Below are 24282 nucleotides of genomic sequence, written 5' to 3' on the forward strand. Positions count from 1 at the left end.
TACCCCCACCTCCCATCCAGCTCCAGTCTGTGAAAAGTAATCTGACCGAGGCAAGCAGGAGTGAGGGCCAAGAAGTCTTTGCCCAGCGGTTCGACACAAAACTCCCCCGCCCGGGGTGTCAGTGCTGTTAACATACATCGAGGAGCGAAGCTGGAGGCTGGATCAAGGGGGGGCTCACAGACCCCTGAGGGATCTGAGCCCCCGAGTTTCCCCCAACTCCGTCCCTCCACTCTTCAAGGTCATCTTCCAAAAGTTGGAGGACCTGAAGGACCAAAGGGCTCCAGGGCTGAATGATCACAGCACTGGCCCAGGAACCAGCCAGGGTTTGGGGTCCCGCCCCCGCCCCATCTTTGGCACTTACTGGCCGTTTTAGACCACGGGAGTTTGAAAGAAGAGCCAACTGTTTGCTCTCGCCCCTCGAGTAGTAAATTGAGAAAGGGCGGACTCAGGGAACTGAAGTGTGCAGTGCAGGTCGAGGGGCTGGCTGACATCACCTAGTCTCACGTGAGCTCGAACCCTGGCCCACGGCAGCCCCGGCAGAGCTGGGCGAGCGCACGCGGATGCGGGCGGCAGCGAGCAGCGCGGGAGGAGCGCCCCTGCACCGCGACGCCGCGGGAAAGCGCTGACCAGGGGCGAGGCCCTGCGGAAACTTCCCAAGACATTTTTTCTAGGATTCCGTTTCCGACTCCCCTCTCTTCTGCCCTCCGCCCCTCCGCCCCAACTCCTGCCCGCCCCCAGCCCTGCCGCGCTTCTAATTTTGGGCTTCCGTAGCAGAGGGAGGGAGGGAAAAGAAACTGTGGCTTCACTCTGAATACCACTTCAGGCTAAGGGATCTCTGGACCACTAGAAACATGAAAGGCTCAGACTTTCTTTGGGAGCACACCCTCCACCCTCAACAAAAGCAAGCAAAAAAAGTGATCTCAAAGGTTTCTATAATTTTTATATGTCCTGATTTATGCAGAATTATACAGAGCTCAAAAAAATCATTTTCCCAAAATTTACAAGCATAATTCTTCTCTAGTCCTCTATACTGTATACACATATATGTATTTTATATAACATTATTATCTAAAATTTGTTTATTGTTTGTAATTGTACATAAATATTATATATAAGCCATATATATATATATATATATATATATATATATATATATATATATATCCCTAACTCTTATAAATTAGCCAATTTATTACAATAGCCAATGCTTTAATTCAGTTACCTTTTTTCTACTCCTGGAAGGTAGGATAATTTTTTTTAAAAATACAGTCATCTTTTAAATGGATCTGTGGTAGTGGTACCAGAGAAAACCTTTAAAATACTGAAAGTCGTAAGTAGTAATGACATATTTTGTTTTATATGTTTATATATATATACATATATACATGTATGTGTGTATATATATATATATATATATCACATATACACATACACACTTTACATGCAACATAAATAAAACCATATTGGGTGTATTTCAGTTTCAGTTCTTGACTTTATTTTACAAGCACATCACAAAAAATGATTTAAACTATCATGGAAACTTGCCCAGTTACTCTAAGTTGTTCAAAATAGAATCCCCTAAAGCTATACTGCTTGCTTATTAATATGATGGCTGCAGCCAATTTGCAAAGAATGTTGCATTTACAAATATCCCTGCATTTCCTGTAGTTTCAGTTCTCCACCCTTATTAACATTATTTGTATATGTAGTTTTCATATAAAGCAATTTTTAATAGAAGAGTTTAATGGAACAAGGGGAAACAACATTACTTCTTTATTAGCATAATCTTACGTTGAGTTTCAAGTTAGCACAAATGAACCTCATTTAAGATGTTATTATCCCTCACATAAAATATTCTATTAATACTATTTATGACAAGCTCTTTGATGTGTAAGAATTAAATATCCCTTAGATATTAAAAGCTGAAAGGAATCAAAAACATGGGCACTAATATCTAAATAGAAAAGTAAGCAAATAACAATTTGAAAAGAAAATAACAAAACCATGTTTAAAAAAAAACTAGTAACCAGATATTGTATAGGAAAATTGAAATGAGATTTTATTTTGCATCTACCAAATTGCCTGATTTTTAAAATGATGATTCTCAGCTCTGTCAGTATGATGGTCAGAGTAGTGTTGACACATAGTATTAGACAAGGAACTGGCTATTTTTCTTTACAGGGTAGAAAGTAGATAAAAAAATTATCTCAAAGTGAAAATAAGGCAAACTAATGACTGCATGTCCTTCCAGTGATATAATGGAGCCTTGTCTAATAGTTCTTCCCAAAGATAATCCAGTCCCCTGGCAGAATGCAATTTTTTTTTTTAAACATCTTTATTGAAGTATAATTGCTTCACAGTGGTGTGTTAGTTTCTGCTTTATAACAAAGTGAGTCAGCTACACATATACACACGTTCCCCTATCTCCTCCCTCCCGCATCTCCCTCCCTCCCACCCTCCCCATCCCACCCCCCCAGGCGGTCACAAAGCACCGAGCTGATCTCCCTGTGCTATGCGGCTGCTTCCCACTAGCTATCTATTTTACATTTGGTAGTGTATATATGTCCATGACACTCTCTCACCCTGTCACATCTCACCCCTCCCCCTCCCCATATCCTCAAGTCCATTCTTTAGTAGGTCTGTGTCTTTATTCCCATCTTGCCACTAGGTTCTTCATGACATTTTTTTTTTTCCTTAGATTCCATATATATGTGTTAGCATACTGTATTTGTTTTTCTCTTTCTGACTTACTTCACTCTGTATGACAGACTCTAATTCCATCCACCTCATTACAAATACCTCCATTTCATTTCTTTTTATGGCTGAGTAATATTCCATTGTATATATGTGCCACATCTTCTTTATCCATTCATCCGATGATGGACACTTAGGTTGCTTCCAGAATGCAATTTTTTAAACTTACTATTTACTACTGATTAGGCCCAGACTCTGTGAAATTAAGGTTTAAGTTGGGTTTTAAAAAAAAGGAAAGATGCAAGTAGAAAGATAACTCAAAAGGTTATAGTTTTATTGTGCTGTAGGACGTCAACCAATTTTACATCTAACTTAATTTTATTTCAGCCTTCTGTCTTTAATTCACTAACTATATATAGCAGTCTTCCCTATCCTCTTTTGGGCCAGTTTTACAATTCTGCTGAATTCCTCATTAATAAGTCAATCTTTGACACTTGCCCACTATATATTTGTATGAGATTCATAACTGCAGTTTTTTGAAAATTATACTTTGAAAAACTCTGAGCATGCATCTGTCCTTTTCTGAACCAATAGGAAATCTTCATAGAAGAAAGATGGTTACTTATCTATACAATCCCTATCTTTCCCTATGTGTAAAATGTGTTTTGATGGCAGAAAATAGAATGTTCTTTCAATCATCTCTAAGTGTACAGCTCAGCCAAAATAAATAGAAAAGGTATATTTCCTTACATATTTAAATTAACATGAAAAATCAGCAGGGAAGATGGTACATTATACTTGATAATAAAAGAATGAATGAATATTCTCCTCAATCAAATGAACATTATTTAATCTGTGGTTGAGGTGTTATCAGAAGCTAAACAGTGTTAAAACATGTATTCTGATAGAAAGCCCTGTTTTTGAAGGAGGTATAACAGACAAATGTATCAATTTTTTGTCTAGTTCATTCACAGACTCTCTTCATATTAGGAAGTTTTTTTTTATTTTATTTTTTATTTTTGCTGCACCACGCAGCATGTGGGATCTTATTTCCCCGACCAGAGATCAAACCCATACTCCCTGCAGTGGAAGCGTGCGGAGTCCTAACCACTGGACTGCCAGGGAATTCCCTAGGAAATCTTTTTTAAATTGAATTTTTCCAGTGTTATTGAGATATAATTGACATACATCACTGTATAAGTTTACAGTGTACAGCATAATGACTTACATATATTGTGAAATGATTGCTGCAATAGGTTTAGCCAGCATCCATTATCTCATGGATACAATAAAAAGAGAAAGCAAAAAAGAAAAAAAAAATTTTTTTTCTCGTGATGAGAAGTCAGAATTTACTCTCTTAACGTTAATATACATTATATACCTGTGTTAACTATAGTCATCATGTTGTTCATTACATCCCTAGTACTTATTTATCTTGTAACTGGAAGTTTGTACCGCCTACCTCCAATTCCCCCTCCCCCCAACCCCATCCTCACTTCTAGTGACCACACTCAAGACTTTTTATTATATGAACTTTTCTGACTTTAAGCTTTAGCACATATGACTTCACTAAAAGGGTAGCAGATATAACTATAGGGGTTAAGGACATGAGTTTTGTATCCACAGAGATCTACGTCATGGTAAAGATCCTAGCCACTTCCTAGTAAAGATCTTGCATAAATTACTTAATGTGTCTGAGCCTCAGATTTCTGATAATAATAATGCATTCTCATTTTTCATTAGACGTAAGTTTAGGAGGATTTTAACTTTTTTTAAAAAAATACTGTCTGGTACAGATGTGTTGTATTCTTATTACTAGAAATTTACTCTTCACATTTTAATGATTAAAATGGCTTACTGGTGTAATTGTCATACACATCTGTGCTGGTAAGAGCCAGTTTTCCCCAGGGCCTACATGAAAAAAATAGCAGAGCTGAGGTTCTAGATCTTGGATTACACACAGGTACTTGACTCTGAGCCAGTTTGTCACCACTCATATGGTAATCTGTGAGGAAATAACATACTACACAGCTTGTTATAATCAATCAGTTTATCTGATTTACTGAAAACCCCATTTTCAATTAAGGGGAAAAGAGTAAGATAGAGAACCTGTTTTGTTTGGACAACAAAGAACTCAGAAATAATTAAAACTGGCCAGAAGAGTGGAATCCAAACTTGAATGAGAATCTTTGGACAATCAAGATGTGGCAAAAGGGCACCATGTAGAACAGAGCTGTTTATAGCAAAAGGTAGAAAATCTCAAAAAAGTTAGTGGAGGATACGGTTAAACTGAATTCCAGAGCTATTATTATTATTCCAATGAGTGTCTATCTTCTGAAGTTCTTTCCTATCTTAAGGTTGCTCATGGAAATAGAAAACATGTCTAAAGAGTGGAACAGATGTATTTTTTTCTCAAAGAATCTTTTAAATAATGAATGTAGGTGTCATGGGTTATGAAATAACCTCTCTAAAAGTTTTGAGCAAGGAAGAGATAACTATTTTGAATGGTTTAGGAAAAGCCCAGAAGCAGAGATCCCATTTCATCTCTAGGATTCTTTTACTGGCAATAATCTTTTGATTCTCCAAAAAGAACTTTAGAATGGCCGTCTAAGCTTTTGTAGGATTTACATAATCATGTCTACTTAGTCATCCAGCTTCAATAGGTGGCTCCAAGCTTTTAATTAATTAAACAGTATTTGAATAGCTGGCTGGTTGGGTGTTGGCCAGATACCTGTGTCCTAAATAAAAGGCCAAATTTCTTCACTTGGTAGCCATAGCTATTATTAACTCTAAATGAGATAAAGTGACATCCATATAAGGAAGGCTGCTATTAGAAATTGCTCAACTTCATGGGACTTCCCTGGTGGCACAGTGGTTAAGAATCCGCCTGCCAATGCAGCGGACATGGGTTCGATCCCTGGTCCGGGAAGATCCCACATGCCACAGAGCAACTAAGCCCGTGCGCCACAACTACTGAGCCCGCGTGCTGCAACTACTGAGCCTGCGTGCCTAGAGCTCGTGCTCTGCAGCAAGAGAAGCCACCGCAATGAGCAGCCTGCACACCGCAACAAAGAAAGCCCATGCTCAGCAACGAAGACCCAAAGCAGCCAAAAATTAAAAATTAAAAAAAAAATCGCTCAACTTCAAAGAAAGTGTTATGAAACACAGATACTTTAATAAAATAAAATGTGTGCATATGAATATATAAACACCCTCAAATATACATTCACCTGCTATATGAAATAATAGAGTCATAATGTGTTTTGGTGCTTTATGCAAAGCATTTTCATGTCTGATATCTGATTCCACTATGGTCAGCAGAAGAGAAAATATTATCTTAGTTTTATGAATAAGAAAACTGAGGTGTAGAGCCATGTGATGATTTAACTATTACTCAGAACAAAAAACAAACTGGAATCAAAGATGACTTAAGTGTAGGTAAGGAGCATAGATACCCTCTATTTCAAATTTCTCATTATGTAAATAAAGAAGACAAGACTCAGATATAAATGCACTTGCTCAAAAACATGTGTTAGCATGAAGTAGAACCAAGAACAGACCTTGTTGACTATATTAATAACTCAGATACACCTTTCCAATTAACTTTTAAATAGAACAAAATAAAAAATATAGAGCCTAACATGGACCTTAGAATTCATCCATGCAAGGACCCATTTTCCTGCCAAGGACTCTAAGTGCAAAAGAGAATAAATTAATTTCCATACTTCATGCAGTATTAGGCTTGAAACACGGTTCTCCCAGTTCAGTTTTCTTTTAAAATTATGTAACTGTATGTGCTTAATCTATTTGCAAGCATTTAAATGACTTGGGTTCAAATCTCACAGGCCTAAACTGCATCTATTTCACAGTTTATAAAGAAAGAAAATAGTTTTAATCCAGTGACAAGAATTTTCATGTGCTCATGAAGCACTAGCAGAGTTTTTCTTGAAAAAATAGTGTCTTATAGAGATATATGTTATGCTTATTACTAGAAATTTACTCTTCAAATTTTAACGTGTCAAAGACAATAATTTTGAAATTTGGAACTCTCTTTTAGTAAATATGAAATGGAATGGGTAAGAAAAGGTGATACCATATGTTTCCAATCAGGATATTAAACACCACTTTAGATCGTTCAAGCCAAGCAAGATTTGATGCAGAGAATTGTTTACAAGGGTGTTGAAAAGAATAAAGAAACATAAGCAGAATACCAAGAAGCTGCTACCGTGCTTGTGCTGGAACCCGTGAGCCAGCAACGGCTTCTCAGCCGTTGGAGAAACTTCTTCAGCCTTCCACTACTGTTACAATATTCCAGGTGAAAACCCTGAAGTGTGCACTCCAACAGCACTGGGTCAGTATTTGCAAATCTCTCAGCTCCTCCCACTTTCCAAACTTCTGCCCATATTTCTCAATGTGAGAACTTAAGAGAAAGTAGGCACTGAAGCCACTAGCTTGGCAAAGCCTCTCAGAAATATAGTTTGTAGGCGCCTAACCCCGTCAGCACAGGGGGAAATAGAGAATGATATGGAGTCAAGAACAATTAAATCATACACAGTTTGACATTTGGTAAATAGTTTTTCAGTGTAGAGCTACCTGGAAGATTATAGAGACAAAAGACATGCTTTCTGTGTATGAACTAAATGGGGGAGAAAAATACTTCAGGAATGTGGTACGTATGTCTAAAGGAGAGAGGCTGAGTAAAGTGTCAGACTGTTGGTATCTTATGACTGTCCCATCTTATGACTGCTGTAAACAGAAAACTCTAACAGTGGGTGCTCAAGACTTGGTTCATACTGGTAATAAAAGCTCCCAGGCAATATTCCCTTCCTTAAGGGAAGGATCAAAAGCTCTAAGAGAGAGAACTCTTGTCATGTAATATAATTTCCTAACTAATCTAAATGGATAGAATCCATACCTAATGTGATTATCATGAAAATTAATGTAGTAACAGAGATAACGTTCCAAGTCCATTACACATGGTCAATAAAAGTCAGCTCCATCACCCTGCAGGCCCTACCACTTGGGTGTGTATGATTCAGGCTAAAATTACCCTGTTGGATGGATTGTTCTAGACAGAATTGGAATCACCTCTTCTTTTCTCACTTCCTCAACTACTCACACATGAAACTGCTAGAATTATTACTTGTGAAAAATTTAAGTTGGTTGTCAGTCTTCAGGTCTGACTAGGTTATAGATATTATCGGTAAATATTAAAAAAGAGTTTACATTTGTATGCTGAATACAGGAAATAATTAGAATATTCTTCAATTCAGAGCATTTAAAAAAATGTTACAAAGGGCAATCATTTATTGGTTTAAGACTCTGGGGTTTGCCTCAAATATTATTAATACCCAAAATAAAAGCCTGAAATCTGGTTTCTCCTTTGAAATGCATTATGTGAGTGATTCAAATTAATCTGTGGTAATTTTCAGAGAATATTATGGAATGACAAATGATGATTTTTAACAAAGGTTAAAAATATTTAAATTATTAATGTTAAAAAAGATACAAACATAATAATACATTTGCTGATCAGTATTTCTTACCATTTATGTTTGGTTCATGTTTAACAAGCACGTTGACTTGAGGCTAATTAGTTCTTTGATACAATAAATGTTTATTGGGCACCTAGAGTATGCAAGGCACTGAATTAGAAGTCTACTATTCAAAGATGAGAAGGCACAGTTCTGGTTTTCAAAGAGCTTGAGTTGAATGGGAAAAGCAGTTGTAATATAAAGCATCGTTCCTTGAATAGAACTATGCATAAAGCACAGTGGTGATATGGGAGAGAAGCAATTAAATCTATTAAGGCAAGCTGAGGAAAATCATAATAACTCTGAGAACTAGGTATTATTACGGCCATTTTATGACTGTTAGCAACAATAATGGCTTAGAATTATAATACAATCACTTACATAATCTTTGGAAAAATTTTCCTTAATTGATGCTTAAGAGATATTTTATTAAGTAGATTTGGGAATGTTTCCTTTCCAAACTTAGTAAAGACTTTGTGAATGTAATTTTAATTCACCACTATCAGCCACCTTTCTTTATGATGTGGAGAACATATTAGCCTCATATGTATTCAAAGCACCAGTACCAATTGTTATGGACTGAATTGTGTCTTCCCCAAATTAATAAACTGAAGCTCTAACCCCCAATGTGACAGTATTCAAACATAGGGCATTTAGGGAATCATCTAAATGAGGTTAAATGAGGTAATAAGAGTAGGGCCCCAATCCCATAGGGTTGGTGTCCTTATAAGAAGAGGAAGAGACGCCAGCGCTCTCTCACTCTGCAGGCACAGAGAGGAAAGGTCATGAGGACACAGAGAGAAGTTAGCTGTTTACGAGTCAGGATGAGCGTCCTCACCAGAAACAGAATTTACCAACACTTTGATTTTGAACTTCTAGCTTCCAGAACTCTGAGAAAATGAATTTCTGTTGCTTAAGTGGCCCAGTCTATGGTATTTTGTTATGACAGCCCAAGTAGACTCAGACACCAATAATATGAAGCAGATGAACTTGGACTAATTTTCCTTGGGGAAGAACAAACCAGTACCTTTTTTTCCCTTGGAAAAAAGCCACCTCCTTTAATACCCCCTGTGTTCTGGTAGAAGAGGTGGGTGAGTTTGCACCTGGATCTGGGAACCTCCTGGGAAGCTCAGGGGTCTCAGTGCACACCTTCCCCTTGAGATTTAATGTTATAGAATTTCTCAGTGAATAAAAGTGCCATCTTGGACTGAAAGGATACCCAGGTTGCCAAAGGTGATTCAAGTCCAACTGGGAGAAAGTTTGCAGGTTGCATGTTTCTCACTAGGGTTCTACAGAAAAACCTGTAGCCTGTGAGGGAAGACTTATTCTGGAAAACTTTCAAAACACTGCCACCATAGGTTTTCAAATTCTAGCTATGTTTGTTAGTGTAGGTTAGGAAGAAATGTGTGACCTTCCAAGTCGCCTTTTCTGCACTTACTTGTTAGGGCAGTGGGCACAGATCCGACTTTGTGGTTCCAGTTTTTGAGATTGAAACCTTGTGAGAGCAATAGAACAAGGGCAGCTAAAAAACTAGAACCGCAAGTAAGCCGTTCACATTTGCAAGATTTCCTTCCCAGTATTCTCTGTAAGCAGGACTGCTTTGTTTTTACAAAGAAGGAAGGAAGTAAAGGAAAGAGGGAGAGGTGGTATTAGATTTCCTGATAAATATAGGCATTTACTCAAGTGATTGATGGGAGAAATATATTTAAAAATGTGACTCTATTGCTACTCCGATCTAGTGGCTTAGAGCTTGCAGATTTTTCACATGTAACAGAGCCTTAAAACTACAATTCAAAAAAAAATTGTCATTCTTATAAACAGGCAATTCACAGAAAGATTAAAGAAGCTCAGTGCTGAAGTGTTAAAAATATGTCCACAGATTCTTTAATGCTCCTCCTTTCAATAGGTGAAAGCTTAATCCCACCTCCCCCTTGTGTGTAGACAGGTCTGGTGACACTCTTTTAACGAACAGCAGTAGGTTCAACTTAGTGACTTCCTTCTAACAAATAACGGCAGAAGTGATGGTGTGTCATTTGCAACATTAGGTTATAAAAAGGCTGTATCTTCTGTCTTGCTCTGGGGTAAGTCATGTTGTGAGCAGCCCTCTAGAGAGGCCCACACGATGATGAACTGAAAGCTTCAGCCGGTGGCCATGTGGGTGAGCTCAGAAGCAGATGACACCCACCCCCTTCAGAGACTGCAGCCCTGGCCAATAGCTTGACTGAAATCTTATGAGAGATCTTGAGAGAGAACCGCCCAGCAAAGCTGCTCTCAGATTCTTGACTCTCACAACTGTCCGAGTTAATAAAGGTTTTTAGCTGCTAAGTTTTGGGGTAAATTCTTAAACAGAGTATTTGTCTACGGATCACAGTTCCAACATATGGGGGAGGGGGAGTTGCCCGCCCACCACCAAACCATGCTCTAGGCAGATGCCAGCTGGGTGTCCTAACATTTTAACTCAATTCTGACACATCTACCCGGAGATAGCATTGGATTCCACAGGTTAAGGGTTTAGTCCTACGAGACTCCACTGACCCCTCACTTCAGCCTCCAGTTACAAACCCAGGGTGTCACCTATCTTTTTTGATGAACAGCCTGTAAATCAGAGGTTCCCACAACCCCCTCCTTGGGTTTGATTAATTTTTTAGAGTGCTCAGAGAAACACTTTTACTTACGAAATGACTGGTTTATTATAAAAGGATATAACTCAGGATCAGCCAGGTAGAAGAGAGCGTAGGGAAAAGTACGGGGAAAGGGCACACTTTCCATGCCCTCTCAGAGTGCTCAACTCTCCCCGCACTGCCAAGTGTCCACCAATGCAGATGCTCTCTGAGCCTCATCCTTTTGAGATTTTCTGGAGGCTTTCTTACATAGAAATGAATGATTCATGGCGATTGAACTCAATCTCCAGCCCCTCTCCCCTCCCTGGAGGCAGTGGAGGCCAGGAGACTGAAAGGTCCAACCCTTAAAACAAATGGTTGGTTACCCTGGCAGCCAGCCCCCTATCCTTCAGGAGGGTCCAAAATTCACCTTGTTTATGTTAAAAAAGGCAGACATCTTTACCATTCTCACTTAGTAAATTCAAGGGTTTTAGGACCTCTGAGCCAGAAATGGGGACAAAGACCAAATATATATTTCTTATTATAAATCACACTGTTACACAGAGTTAAACAATTATTTTTTTTTAAGATTTATTGATTGATTGATTGCTATGTTGGGTCTTCGTTTCTGTGCTAGGGCTTTCTCTAGTTGTGGCAAGCGGGGGCCACTCTTCATCGCGGTGCGCGGGCCTCTCACTATCGCGGCCTCTCTTGTTGTGGAGCACAGGCTCCAGACGCGCAGGCTCAGTAGTTGTGGCTCACGGGCCTAGTTGCTCCGCGGCACATGGGATCTGGGATCTTCCCAGACCAGGGCTCGAACCCGTGTCCCCTGCATTGGCAGGCAGATTCTCAACCACTGCGCCACCAGGGAAGCCCAAACAATTATTGTAATCAGACTTTTACTAGATACCAGAGAAATGCTGAATAAAACAACAAAGTCAAGCACCTTCTTAAACATTAGCCAAATTTTAAAAATTGTAATTCCCAGTATTTCCCAGAGCATACACTTTTTGGGTATTTAATCAAAATGCTCTGTTTGGGGAATAATTTTCCAATGTGCTATCTATGAAAATTTAAAGCACACGTATCTTTGATTCAGTGGTTCTGCTTCTAAAAATCTAACCTAAAGGAGTATTTGTAAATGTCCAAAAGGGTGCACTTTTGTGTCATGTGTGTAATAGTGAAAAACAAATTGTGTAACAATCACTTATTATATGTTAGCACTTTCCTTAATCCTTTTAAGAGTCTGTGAGATAAGCTCATTTTTTTAATCATTATTTTACCGATAAGGGAAACTGGAATGTGCGGAAGTGAAATAAATTCCTTGAGGTCACAAAGCGACTAAGCAGCAGAGGAGAGATTCAAAGCTATGCTCTTATCAATTACAGTAGACTGCCTCTCATAAAAAGAAATATTTTGGATACATTTTAATAAGAGAATATTTAAATAAATTAGGAGTTTGGGATTAACATATACACACTACTATATGTAAGATAGGTAATCAACAAGGACTTACTGTATAGCACAGAAAACTCTACTTAATATTCTGTAATAGGGCTTCCTTGGTGGCGCAGTGGTTAAGAATCCGCCTGCCAATGCAGGGGACAAGGGTTTGAGCCCTAGTCTGGGAAGATCCCCCATGCCGCGAGCAACTAAGCCCGTGTGCCACAACTACTGAGCCTGTGCTCTAGAACCCACGAGCCACAACTACTGAGCCCACGCGCCACAACTACTGAAGCCCACACGGCTAGAGCCCGTGCTCCGCAACAAGAGAAGCCACCGCGGTGAGCAGCCCGTGCACTACAACGAGGAGTAGCCCCAACTCCCCGCAACTAGAGAAAGCCCGCGTGCAGCAACAAAGACCCAACGCAGCCAAAAATAAATAAAAATAAAATAAATTTATAAAAAAAAAAATTCTGTAATAACCTCTGTGGGAAAAAGAATGGATATATGTATAACTGAATCACTTTGCTATACACCTGAAACTAACACAACATTGTAAGTCAACTATACTCCAGTATAAAACAAAAATTAAATTAAAAAAAAGAAGAAATATAAATAAGTAAATAATCACTCCATTTACAGACAACTCTATTAAAAGTAATGTTAGAGCTATATACAATTTGATGAAATGATATCAGAAATTATTTTCCTTCAAGTTAAGCTACATATTAAGGATTGCTAAGGAAAATGCCTGAAGTTGTTAACAGGTGATGCTAATGAATACAGTGGCCTGGACTGCTCTAGCAGATTGGAACTATGTGAAACGTTGGTCCATCAATTCTAAATTTTATGATTTTTTTTCAAGAGAATCCATGAAACTTTGATTTTTTTTTAATGTGAAATCTTGCTATATTAAACACATAATAAATTAAATTTTTTAAGATGCTAAAGCCAAATATAATATTTCTGAATGCAGACACCACCCACACTACCTGACAAACTTTACTGAAACTTGATTGAATTCATTATCATATCTAAACAAATAATATCTTAGTCAAAGAGACAGTAGCCAGCCACTGAAACATAGAAAAGTAGAGAGAAAGAAATGTGTCCTCAATACAGGTACTGCCCATCCCAAGAATCAATATATATTGATTGATATATATCAATCAATATATCAGATCTTGATATATTGGACTCTGTATTGCCCTGTAGCAGAGCAGTTGAGGACTTGGGGTCTTGAGCCAGACTCCATGTGTTTGAATTCCAGCTCTACCACTTACTAGGTCCTCAATCTTTCTGTGACACAGTATCTCTCTTTGTAAAACAGGGATTATGATTGTATGTACCACATTGAAATGCTGTGAGAAAGTAATGGCTGAATAAATATTAGCTATTATTACTGTGGAGGTGAAGTATTAGATTACCAGAGGCTGGTGCCAGAAACCATTCTTATCATTTAATCTTTGTACTGATTTCATTCTCACAAAGCAATTGCTGATTATAATAGACTTGTGTAAAATGAAAGAATGCCTTGGTTTGAGGGTGTAAGAGCAGACACTGGGGTAGTTAGAGACCTTAGTATAAATTAAGAGATTGCTATTCTGATTAAAGTACTTTACTCTCAGTGAGTTCAGTTATCGTGAATTAAGTTGCCTAGGATTTGATTATATCTAGAACTAAGACATGATTATTTTTCTGGATCCTAAACCATGGTGAATTCACGAAGACAGACACCAACCAAAGAGAACTCTTGGCATCTAGGCATTTGGAATGTTCTTTTTTTTACCGTGAGATTTTTCTTTCAGACTTTCTCTCTTAAAACCGTAATAAGAAAAATTATGTCTCTCTTACTCATTGTTTAATTCCCAATCTTTAGCACAGTGTTTGACAAAAAGTCAATGTTCAATAAATATAAATGATTAAATGAATGAATTTAAAATAAATCAACAGTCGAAAAACAGATTTCTTTGTATCAGGTTGTTTGTTGCCATTTACCTTGTTTCAATCGAAGTGGTACTTAGAGAATTATTTCTGGTTCATTGATGGTCCCTTTTAGTTGAGTTCCAAGTATTGAATATTGTGCTGTGTCTTTTACAGTTGGAGCAGGAATTGGAGAGTGGAAAATGAGAAGTGGAAGAAAGGAAAAGCAACTAGCTATTTGAGAGAACATCTTTCGTTCACTTGAGGGTAAGGGATTGCAGGAATGATGTATATACACAGCCAGCTCTGGACACAGCAGAGTAATGAATATCAGGTTTATCTTCCTGACATAAAATTCAACAGAATAGGATAAAATATATGAAACAACTCTTTTCAGGCTTTGGAAAAAACACAGCATATAACTGTAATTCCTGAAAGAAGGATAACTCCTGAGCCGAGTCCCGCATTCACTCTGGTTTTCTGCCTGGGAACGTCTCAAACTGCTGCACAGGGACGAAGAGCCTCCAAAGAAGGCAGCAAACCTGCTGGCCAAAGAAAACAGCGATTCTATTTTGTTGCTGCTGAGGCTGCTGTATTCCATGGCACAGGGGAGCAGAGATGAGGGAGCTGCACAGAGGAGCCTCAGAAATCTGCATAGTGGCCCCTCCAGATATGTGACTAAACAAACACATGGCAATGCTGTACAAGGCTTGACTCCACCTACCAGGCAGAGAATAATTGTTGGGAGAATGAGAGCAGAACAGAGATTCTGGAAGTAGCCAGGTGCTGGAAGAAATCGGATTTCCAAACTGCTAGAGTGAAGACTCTTCAGAAAGGCCACCCCTTGAGAATAAGAACTGTGCCTGAGAGCGGTGGTCCCTCCATCTGGTCCTCAGAACAGCAGCCTTAGCATCATCGCCTGGGAACTCGTTGGAAACGCTGATTCTCTGACACCAACCTGATCTACAAAATCAGGAACTCACCAGGTGGGATCCAGCACTCTGTGAATCAAAGAAAAATCCACAAGGAAATTAGAAAATGTTTTAAATGAATGGTAATGAAAATACAACTTAATCAGAATTAGTGAAAAACAGCTAAAACCACGATCTGATAAAATTGATGTATTTAAATATTTATATTTGAAAAAAAGAAGAGGTTTGAAATTAATGTCCTCAGCCTAACCTTAAAAAGAAAGAAAAGGAAAAATAATTTAAACCAAAAGTAAGTAAAAGGAAATAATAATGGTAAGACTGAAAATCAATAAAATAAAGAACAAATGATGGAAAAAATTAAGACCAAAAGTTGCTGTTTTGAAAAGTTGAATAAAACTGAAAAATATCTAACAAAATTGATCAAGGGAAACAGAAAAACACAAACAAGATCAACAATGAAAAAGAGAATGTTGCTATAGAGCCTCCAAGCAATAAAACGATAATAAAGAAATACTATTGATACTAATAAAGGTATATGAATAAGCCTGATAACTTAGATAATTTAGTAAAGTTCATTGAAGGGGACTAATCACTAAAACAAGGAAAATTCAATTGGGTTGCATATACACATTTAAGAACAGTGAAATACTGAGGCGGCATCTCAAACTGGTATTGGGATCACGTTGTCAGAATTAATAGACAACTTCCTATAATGATCATGATGAAAGACAATTATTGGGAAGTGTTGGTCTTAGCATTTATGTTCATTTAAACTGTTGGTTATCCATGCCTTAAATAATCTGTGATACCCCCTCAGAATCTTGCAGACCCACATCAAAATACTTACAAATAAGCATATGTCATCTTCCATGATTAGTTTAGATAAAATTAGACTGGTGGAAAAAAAAAAATAGAACATATAAATAGAAGTAGATTTCTTTAAAAATAAATGAATTTCAAAATTTAAATTTCTCACCAGGCCAAAGTGTTTTCTCTGATAGATTCTAACCAAAGTTAAAACAATAGTACCAATCTTATACAAATTTTTCAGAAGATGTAAGAGGGAAGATCACTCCCCACTTCATTTTATGAGACCAGAATCATCCCGATACCAAAATCAGTCAAGTATACTCCAAGAAAAGAAAACTACAGAACACTATCTCTCATGAAAAGATATGCAAAAATCCTTAACAAAGTACTAGCAAAACACATACAACAGTATATAAAAAGGATAATATGACAAGACATAGCAAGGTTCATCCCAGTAACAAAATGTTGGTTTATTATTTTTAAAAATGAGTACAAATAATTCATCACATTAATAGAAAGAAAGAGCAAAATTCATATGATATCTTAATAGATGTGGGAAAGTACTTGACAAAATTGAGCACCCATTCAAGATAAAAACTTACAGCAAACTAGGAACTAACACTCACCAAAAAGTACGTAATGTTTGACTACCTTTATATGAAGATCAAGAATAGGCAAAATTAAGTGTTTACCTGTGATGTCAGGGAAATTTACTGGGAATGCGTATGAGAAAATTTTCTGGTATGGAGGAAATTATCTTCATCTTTATTGGGTTTTGAATAACACAAGTTCAAACTTTTGTCAAAACTCATCAACCTTTACATTTAGGATCTATGCCTTTCACTGTATATAAATTATACCTCAATTAAAAACAAGCCACAGGAGGACAAAAGTTATATATTGGACTACCATTAAAACAAAAGAGGGAAAGAACTGGAATAATTTTTAAAAGATGTGAATACAAAATATGTGAATACAAAATAGAAAGTCAGGGGAAATAAGAATAAATGAAGGGCTTCCCTAGTGACGCAGTGGTTAAGAATCCACCTGTCGATGCAGGGGACATGGGTTCGAGCCCTGGTCCGGGGAGATCTCACATGCCACGGAGCAACTAAGCCCGTGGGCCACAACTACTGAGCCTGTGCTCTAGAGCCCGTGAGCCACAATTACTGAGCCCATGTGCCACAACTACTGAAGCCCACACGCCTAGAGCCATGCTCCGCAACAAGAGAAGCCACCACGAGAAGCCCGCACACCACAACAAAGAGTAGCCCCCGCTCACCACAACCAGAGAAAAGCCCACGCGCACCAACGAAGACCCAAAGCAACCAAAAACAATAAATAAATAAAATAAAATAATAAAATAAATAAATTTATTAAAAAAAAAGAATAAATGGAAAGAGTGTGTGTAACTTATAATCAGATGCACAAGTTAAGATTTATTGAGTATGTATTCCATACACATTTTGTGATATATGCATACCATCTTTTAGATAGTAATTTTTTAATTTTATAGATGATGATAGAGACCAGAGAATTAAAGTCTAAAGCCACAGGTAGAAAGTTATCGGAATAGGACTTAAACCAGGGATTAGTAGAATGGTGGATCTTGAGGCTGAGTTCAGCACATAGACATTTCAGTTTGTCCGCTTGGTATTGCAAAAGAGAAAATTGAAGTAAATATTTGCATTTAAAGATTGTGACATTTCCATAAAAATCTGAATTTCTGGAAAATACTGAAAATTGGAAGATTTGCCATGTTGGGCCTATGTTCCCACATGCAGAAAAAGCATCTGAAGCTCAGTGTCAAGCAGATGGTCCCCTTAAACAGGACTTAAATAGGACATGTTACCTGCTTGTGTCTGTAAGCGTCTGAGTATGGATACCTAATTTATGACTGCGTTTATCTGAATTCAGGTCCAGAGAAGACATAGGAAAAAAGGTGATATTGCACAGTGAAGGGGGGACAAAAGATCATATGAGTAAGGAGTCTATGATTTAGGAGCTAAGGGATTTGTGTTTACTAAAAGATAGCAACAAAACCTGATAATGCCCAAAGCAAGATATTATATAAGAGGAAAAGACAAAAAACAGAGACCTGTCCAAAAGGAAAGCCCATTTTATAGTGAGTAATACTCATTGGATGCTTTCCAGCTTGTTGTGGGGATGCTATACTGTAACAGAGAGACTCACAGAAGATAAATTAATTTCTCAAAATTTCTTGACTGATACTGAAGAATAACCTTCCTCTGGGATAAGAAGTGAGGTTAGACTCTGAGCAGTCAGAACCAATGTAATTAAGAGTAGGAAGGTGGAGGAAATTTGTAACCCCCTTAGAGTATCTAGGTCTGTGTTCCCTTCTCTGTAAAATTAAAGCATAATATAAAACTGGTTATTCCATAACGGACCTTTTCGCTTCTGACATTCTTTAGCTTCATGAATTAGGATGACATTGAAATATGGCCTAGTACTCCAACAGTGCTTGTCTGGTATTTTTATTCTATACATACTAGTGCCTCCACCCAAAGTACAAAGTGGGAAGGGTTCTTCTTTTCAGATCACTCACTCCAACTCTCCACGGGTTGCAACCTCAATTAACTTCTTGATTCCTCTTTCATACTTTCTAATTTACTACCCCAGTTAAAACAATTCAATGCATGCAGATCCATTTAGGTTCTACATAGCCCTTATAATAAGAAGGAGGAGTCTGAGATTTTTTTTTTAAGTTTATTCATTTGTTTAATATGTGCAGCACACCTAAACCTGGAAAGGGAGAAAAACAAGGATAAGTTGTTGAGTTAGAATCAACTTGAAAATAGAATCCAATCTGACTTTTTACTAAATGTACTTTTAGGTTAAAAATATTAGCCTGTCCTTTATTTGGCATAGTATTTTCTACAGCATGTTAACACAAGATTTTTTTTGACTTGTGCTTGGATCCAGTATTAATATTACGAAGATTAGCTGTTGCTTTAGAAATGAAAGCTGTTCAGTCCTATCTAAGCTCTACTTAATAAGTCCCCTTATCCTTATTTAAACTCTCTATGGCTTTATTATTTTTTTAACCAACACAATGAGAATGACATCATTCTGCAAACCCTGCTTCATAGTATGCTATGTTACATGAAATCAGATTAATCTGGCATGTTGCCTGTCATAGAGTAGGGTTTCAAGAAATTAATTTCAAGTTTAATCTTTAGATTACTCTGAGGCCTGTGGTATTGGTTACGGTGGATGTTTCTAGACTCAGAATGCTATATTGTTGACTCTAGTCCTCTGCCTCTAACAACTTGCCCCTCCTTATTCTTTCTGTACACATTGGCTCACCACGTTGGAAACATCAAGCCAGTGCCTTTAGGACCACCATACTCCCACTCTTCCTTAATGATAACTTACAAAATGTCAATTGCAGTCAAAAATAACATTCAAGACTCCCTTGAAAGGAAGCATTCTCTTATACCATTTGGCTAAAAATCTCTCTAGAAGAGACTTACTTCCTGTGTTTCATTGTTCACAGTTTGGAGAATGAAAATGTCTTTGTGAGAGGTGAAGGAGAAATAGCCACCCTAAAACCATCAGGGAAGGGTGCTTAGAATTTCATTAGTTCATTAATTCATCCAATTAACAATATTTACTGAGTCCTTACTATGGAGAAGCATTATTTTTGTTCTGAGAATATAAGAAATAAGACCAAAAAAACAAAAAAACAAAAACATTCCTGCTTTTATTCACAAAAGACAAAAATAAGTGGACAAATAAAGACTATAGAGATTGAATGAAGTAGCAGTGGGATAGGTTTTAAAATAGACAATTGTATCAGTCAACCATTGCCACAAAAATGCTGCATAACAAACTACCCTAAAACTCAGTTACTTAAAACAAATAATTTAATTCTCTTCATATATCTGTGAGTTAGCCAGGGTGATTCTGCCTTCAGCTCAGGAAGCTCTGCTTCACACTGCAGTTTTGCAAGTTGGCTAGTTCGACTGTGCTTCATGTTTCTTCTCATTTTGGGACCACCCAGGAAAATTCTTCTTCTGGCAATGGCAGAAGAGGAAGAGGGCGAGCCAGAAGCTGCAAACTCATATCGAGTTTTTGTTTTCCTTATGTCTGCCAACATCCCATTAGCTAAAGCAAGCCTCATGGCCAAAATCATGAGCAAGAGTGGGGAAGTATATTCTACCCACTCTGGGGGGAGACAGGGGATGAGTATTTGCTGAACAATAATATGATTACAACATTCATGGACGATCTCTGAGGAAAAAGGTTGGCCTGTTTAGGAAAAAGCCAGAAGACCAGTATGCTTGAAACAGACAGAAGGGGAGAGTGGTAGGATATGACAGCTGAGAGGGAGGCAGAGGCCCACTCAGGGTAATATAGGCCACAGTCAGGAATTTGCTCTAAGTACAATAGGAAACCTTTAGGGGTTTTAAACAGAGAGTAGTAAGAATTGATCTACATTAAAAAACAAAAAAACTTCTCTGTGTGGTGACTACATTGAAAGGGACCGAGACTGTTGGTAAGTATACTATTCACGTTACTCTTGCTGCAGCCCAGGGGCGTGATGATGGCTCAGACCTGCATGGTGATAGTAGGATGATGGCTTGGACCTGGATGGTGATAATGGAGTAAGGAAAAGTACTTGGGCTTGGAATCTATTTTGGTGGCAGACCTGTACCCTAGGGAGTTTCCACCCTTGGAAGTGGTAGGGGGAGAGGGAAAAAAATTGTAAATGGCTTCCAGCTATTTGATCTGTGCAGCTCAGTGAATGATGGTGCTAGTAACTGAAATGGGGAACACTGGGGGAGGAGGATATTTTTAGAAAAGTGTTGGAAGGAATCAAAGGTTTTATTTTGGGTGCTTGGGGCCGCACCATGACCACCAGAGGAAACCCTGTCCCTCTGGAAACAGGAGCAAGCCCCGCTGAAGGCCCTTGTTGTGGACCTGGGCATGCAGTGGTGGCAGCGGGACCCGCCTTCTCGGGCCGGCAGAGGGTCAGGAGCGTGGACACGTCCTTTGTGAAGGGCGACCATGTCAGCACCTGTGCCTCCCTGATGGTGCTCAGCTACCCTGAACTTGAGGTCCTTCAGTAAGCCCCCTTCATCCTGCAAAACCAGGAGTCGCTCCCAGCACCCTCTTATTTGTCTTTATCATACTGGGATGGAACTGACCAGAATATAAGCTCCACGATGGGTGGTAGGGATCATGCTGTCTTGCCCACTGGTTGTAGCCTCGGCACCTAGCACAATGTGGGACACACAGAAGACCCTTGAATAGATACACAAATGAATGAGCAGTGTACCCACGATTCCTTTGGAGTCAACGACTCAGGGAGCATTGGCTAAAGAAGAGCTTGAGAAGGAAACCTCTGAAGCTTCAGCGTTTCCCCCTCCCTGTTCCTCTGCCTGCTCCCAAAGCTGCCAGCCTCCTGCCTCAGTGTCTTTGCGCTTTACTTGGAAGACCCTTTAGTCCAAATTCAGCAGAAATGTATTGATAACCAACTTACAGTTTGGTGAGGAATAAATGAGATCATGCGGGAAGCAATTTAGCATAACAGGGCTGGGGTAAGCCCTCAATTAAGCCACTGCTAATTCTGAGGATGACTTCTTGCTTTTCAAGACACAATTCACTTGTTCCCATCGCTCTGTACCTTTCTCTAGCAGCAGAATTAACCACCCCATCATCTCTGTCCTAGGCCTCTTTCTTAGGTATGTGCTATTCCAGTACCTCTCACACTGTATTAAAGTTACTGGTTTAGGAGATACTTGCAGATCTTATGACCTATTTATGATCAGAGCAATCTACCTATTGCAATAGTCCTCCTACCTGCCTTGCAATAATTGTTTTGAATAAAGTCTCTCCTTACCTCAAAAAAAAAAAAATTTTTATTTTGGACAGTATGGTTACCTAATGATCCTCCAAGTAGAGCTGCTGCGGATGTGATTGGATATGCAATCTGGGTAGTCAGAGATGAAAATTGAGGGGTTATTAGGGAATAGATAGGATCCACAGCCATAGATTTAACAAGATCAGCAGGGAAAGAATCTAAATTGAAAAAATAATAAGACCAAGGACCAAGACTAATAATATAAACCGTTATGTTCCAAGTTCAGCATCTAATATCTTCTTCAGATAAAGAAAAAAAACAGTATTTCACTGAATCCGCTTCTGGTAAATGGTAGCTCAAGTACATTTGTTCTATTTTGTGTATTACAGGTGATACAGCAATTTTCTTAGATTTTGTAACAAAAAAAAAAGAGCGGAAGCTTTTCTTTAAAAAAGAAAAACTCATCTCATTTTTTACTCTAAATAATTACACTCTAATCTGTAAAACTAAGAAAAATAAAAGTTGAAAGTTGTTAAGAACTTTTCCTGGAATGCTTTCATTTTGGTCTTACTCAAAAAGTAGGCTTATAAGGACAATTACTTGAGCAATACACATAGTGGGGAGTGATTTCATGGACATATCGGTATTTTTCTTTGATATGAGAAACAAGATTATAAGTGAGATCAGTAGTACCTACAATATGGAATATCCTTAGTTAAATATGGCAACCCTTTAACATGTGAATCCCAGGCAAAGCTTGTGTTATAATTGGAGTTTAAGTTGCAAAATATGCTTTGACTACAGAAATCCATCGTCAATTTTTCCGAATTAATTACCTATACAGATGCAAGAGCAGAGACAGGAAGAGCCAAAGGGAAATGAGCTGGGAATTTATAGAGATTATGGGCAGAGCATGATTACACATAGATTGGAAAATTGGACATTTGGTTTACATTTACCTAACTCTCCAAGGACAGGATTATATGCATTTTGTGTGTAAGATAGTATATGTGGGTGTGGGTCTGTGCATGCATATAACCGTCTGTATGTCTAGAAAATGGACCTTAATTGAACAGAAAAATCAATTGAGTTTGCAAAGAGATTGGCATCATTGTTTGTTCAGATGAATCACAGTCACAGCTCCAAACCAGAGACTCATTTAGAGGAATGGCGTAAACGTGCAATTTATCCTAAGCACTCAACTGGCGAACGCACATGATCCCAGGGTGCTTTCTTAAATATGTTTAATTTTGACTTCCCCAGTCAGGGAGGAAAAGAATGACTAGAGCAAAGTCTCAGAAAACTGACTTAGTTAAAGTCTCATATCAAATATTAAGATTAGTGGTAACAAAAGAGTTATTAGTAATTGAAATTAACGTAGAGATGTGGCTGAAAGAAATGTTACAAATGGAAACATGGAAAAACAAGTCAGAAATTTAAAATAATCAGCTTTTCAATTCAACCTAGTGAATACGTATTGAGCACTTACAGTCTGTAAGCCTTGGAAGAAGAGGATATACAATGATGTGTGAGCATCCTTTCCTTCTAGAAGTTTACAGATGTAGGGGAGGAAAAATAATTTTCCCTCTGCCCTTCTAGGTTCTTGGTTGAGACCACCCCACCATCGCCACCATAGTAATGATTAACAGTTAAAAACAGAGTTTAGGGTTTCCCTGGTGGTGCACTGGTTAAGAATCTGCCTGCCAATGCAGGGGACATGGGTTCGAACCCTTGTCCGGGAAGATCCCACATGCCGCGGAGCAACTAAGCCCGTGAGCCACAACTACTGAAGCTCACGCGTCTAGAGCCCGTGCTCCGCAACAAGAGAAGCCACCGCAATGAGAAGCCCGTGCACCACGACAAAGAGTAGCCCCCGCTCGCCACAACTAGAGAAAGCCCGTGTACAGCAACAAAGACCCAACGCAGCCAAAAATAAAAACAAACAAACAAACAAAAAACAGAAGTTTAATACCAGGTACACTTCCTGTATCCATGGGAGATACCCAGGAAAACTGAGTGGTTCCCCAAAATGGTCCAACCCACCACCTTAAACACCATCTTTAGATAAAGACAAAAGAAAGATTTTGGGGAGGGGCTTGGGGAAGGCCTGTTAATGGGAGATTATCAGGCAAAGCACAGTAAACCAGGGTATGATTGTTACAGAGTCCGAGCCTTCTCCACTGAGGTGAGTTTTCAGAGATTTAGTCATCCTTCTCTTCCAGGTATAGTATAGTGAGGGAGATACCCTTTCAAACAGAGATTCCCCTTATTAACGTAAAGGTCCCTTATAAAAGGGTAACTTCTACTCTGTTTTCAGAGCTTCTCTCACCTTGGCTGTGTCTTAAAAATAACCAGCTCAAGTAATCAATATGCCAAAGAGGCATATTTGTGGGGGGCACATTCTGCTCCCCTTCAGTTTACCACAAACGGCTAGCAGAAACTGGGAAGAGTAGAAGTAGATGAAACTTTTAGGATTCAAACTTGGAAAGGTTTACCTTGAATAGGCCTAAAATAGAATC

Source organism: Eschrichtius robustus, chromosome 13 (genome assembly GCF_028021215.1).
Source record: "Eschrichtius robustus isolate mEscRob2 chromosome 13, mEscRob2.pri, whole genome shotgun sequence".
In the NCBI taxonomy this organism is placed as follows: domain Eukaryota; kingdom Metazoa; phylum Chordata; class Mammalia; order Artiodactyla; family Eschrichtiidae; genus Eschrichtius; species Eschrichtius robustus.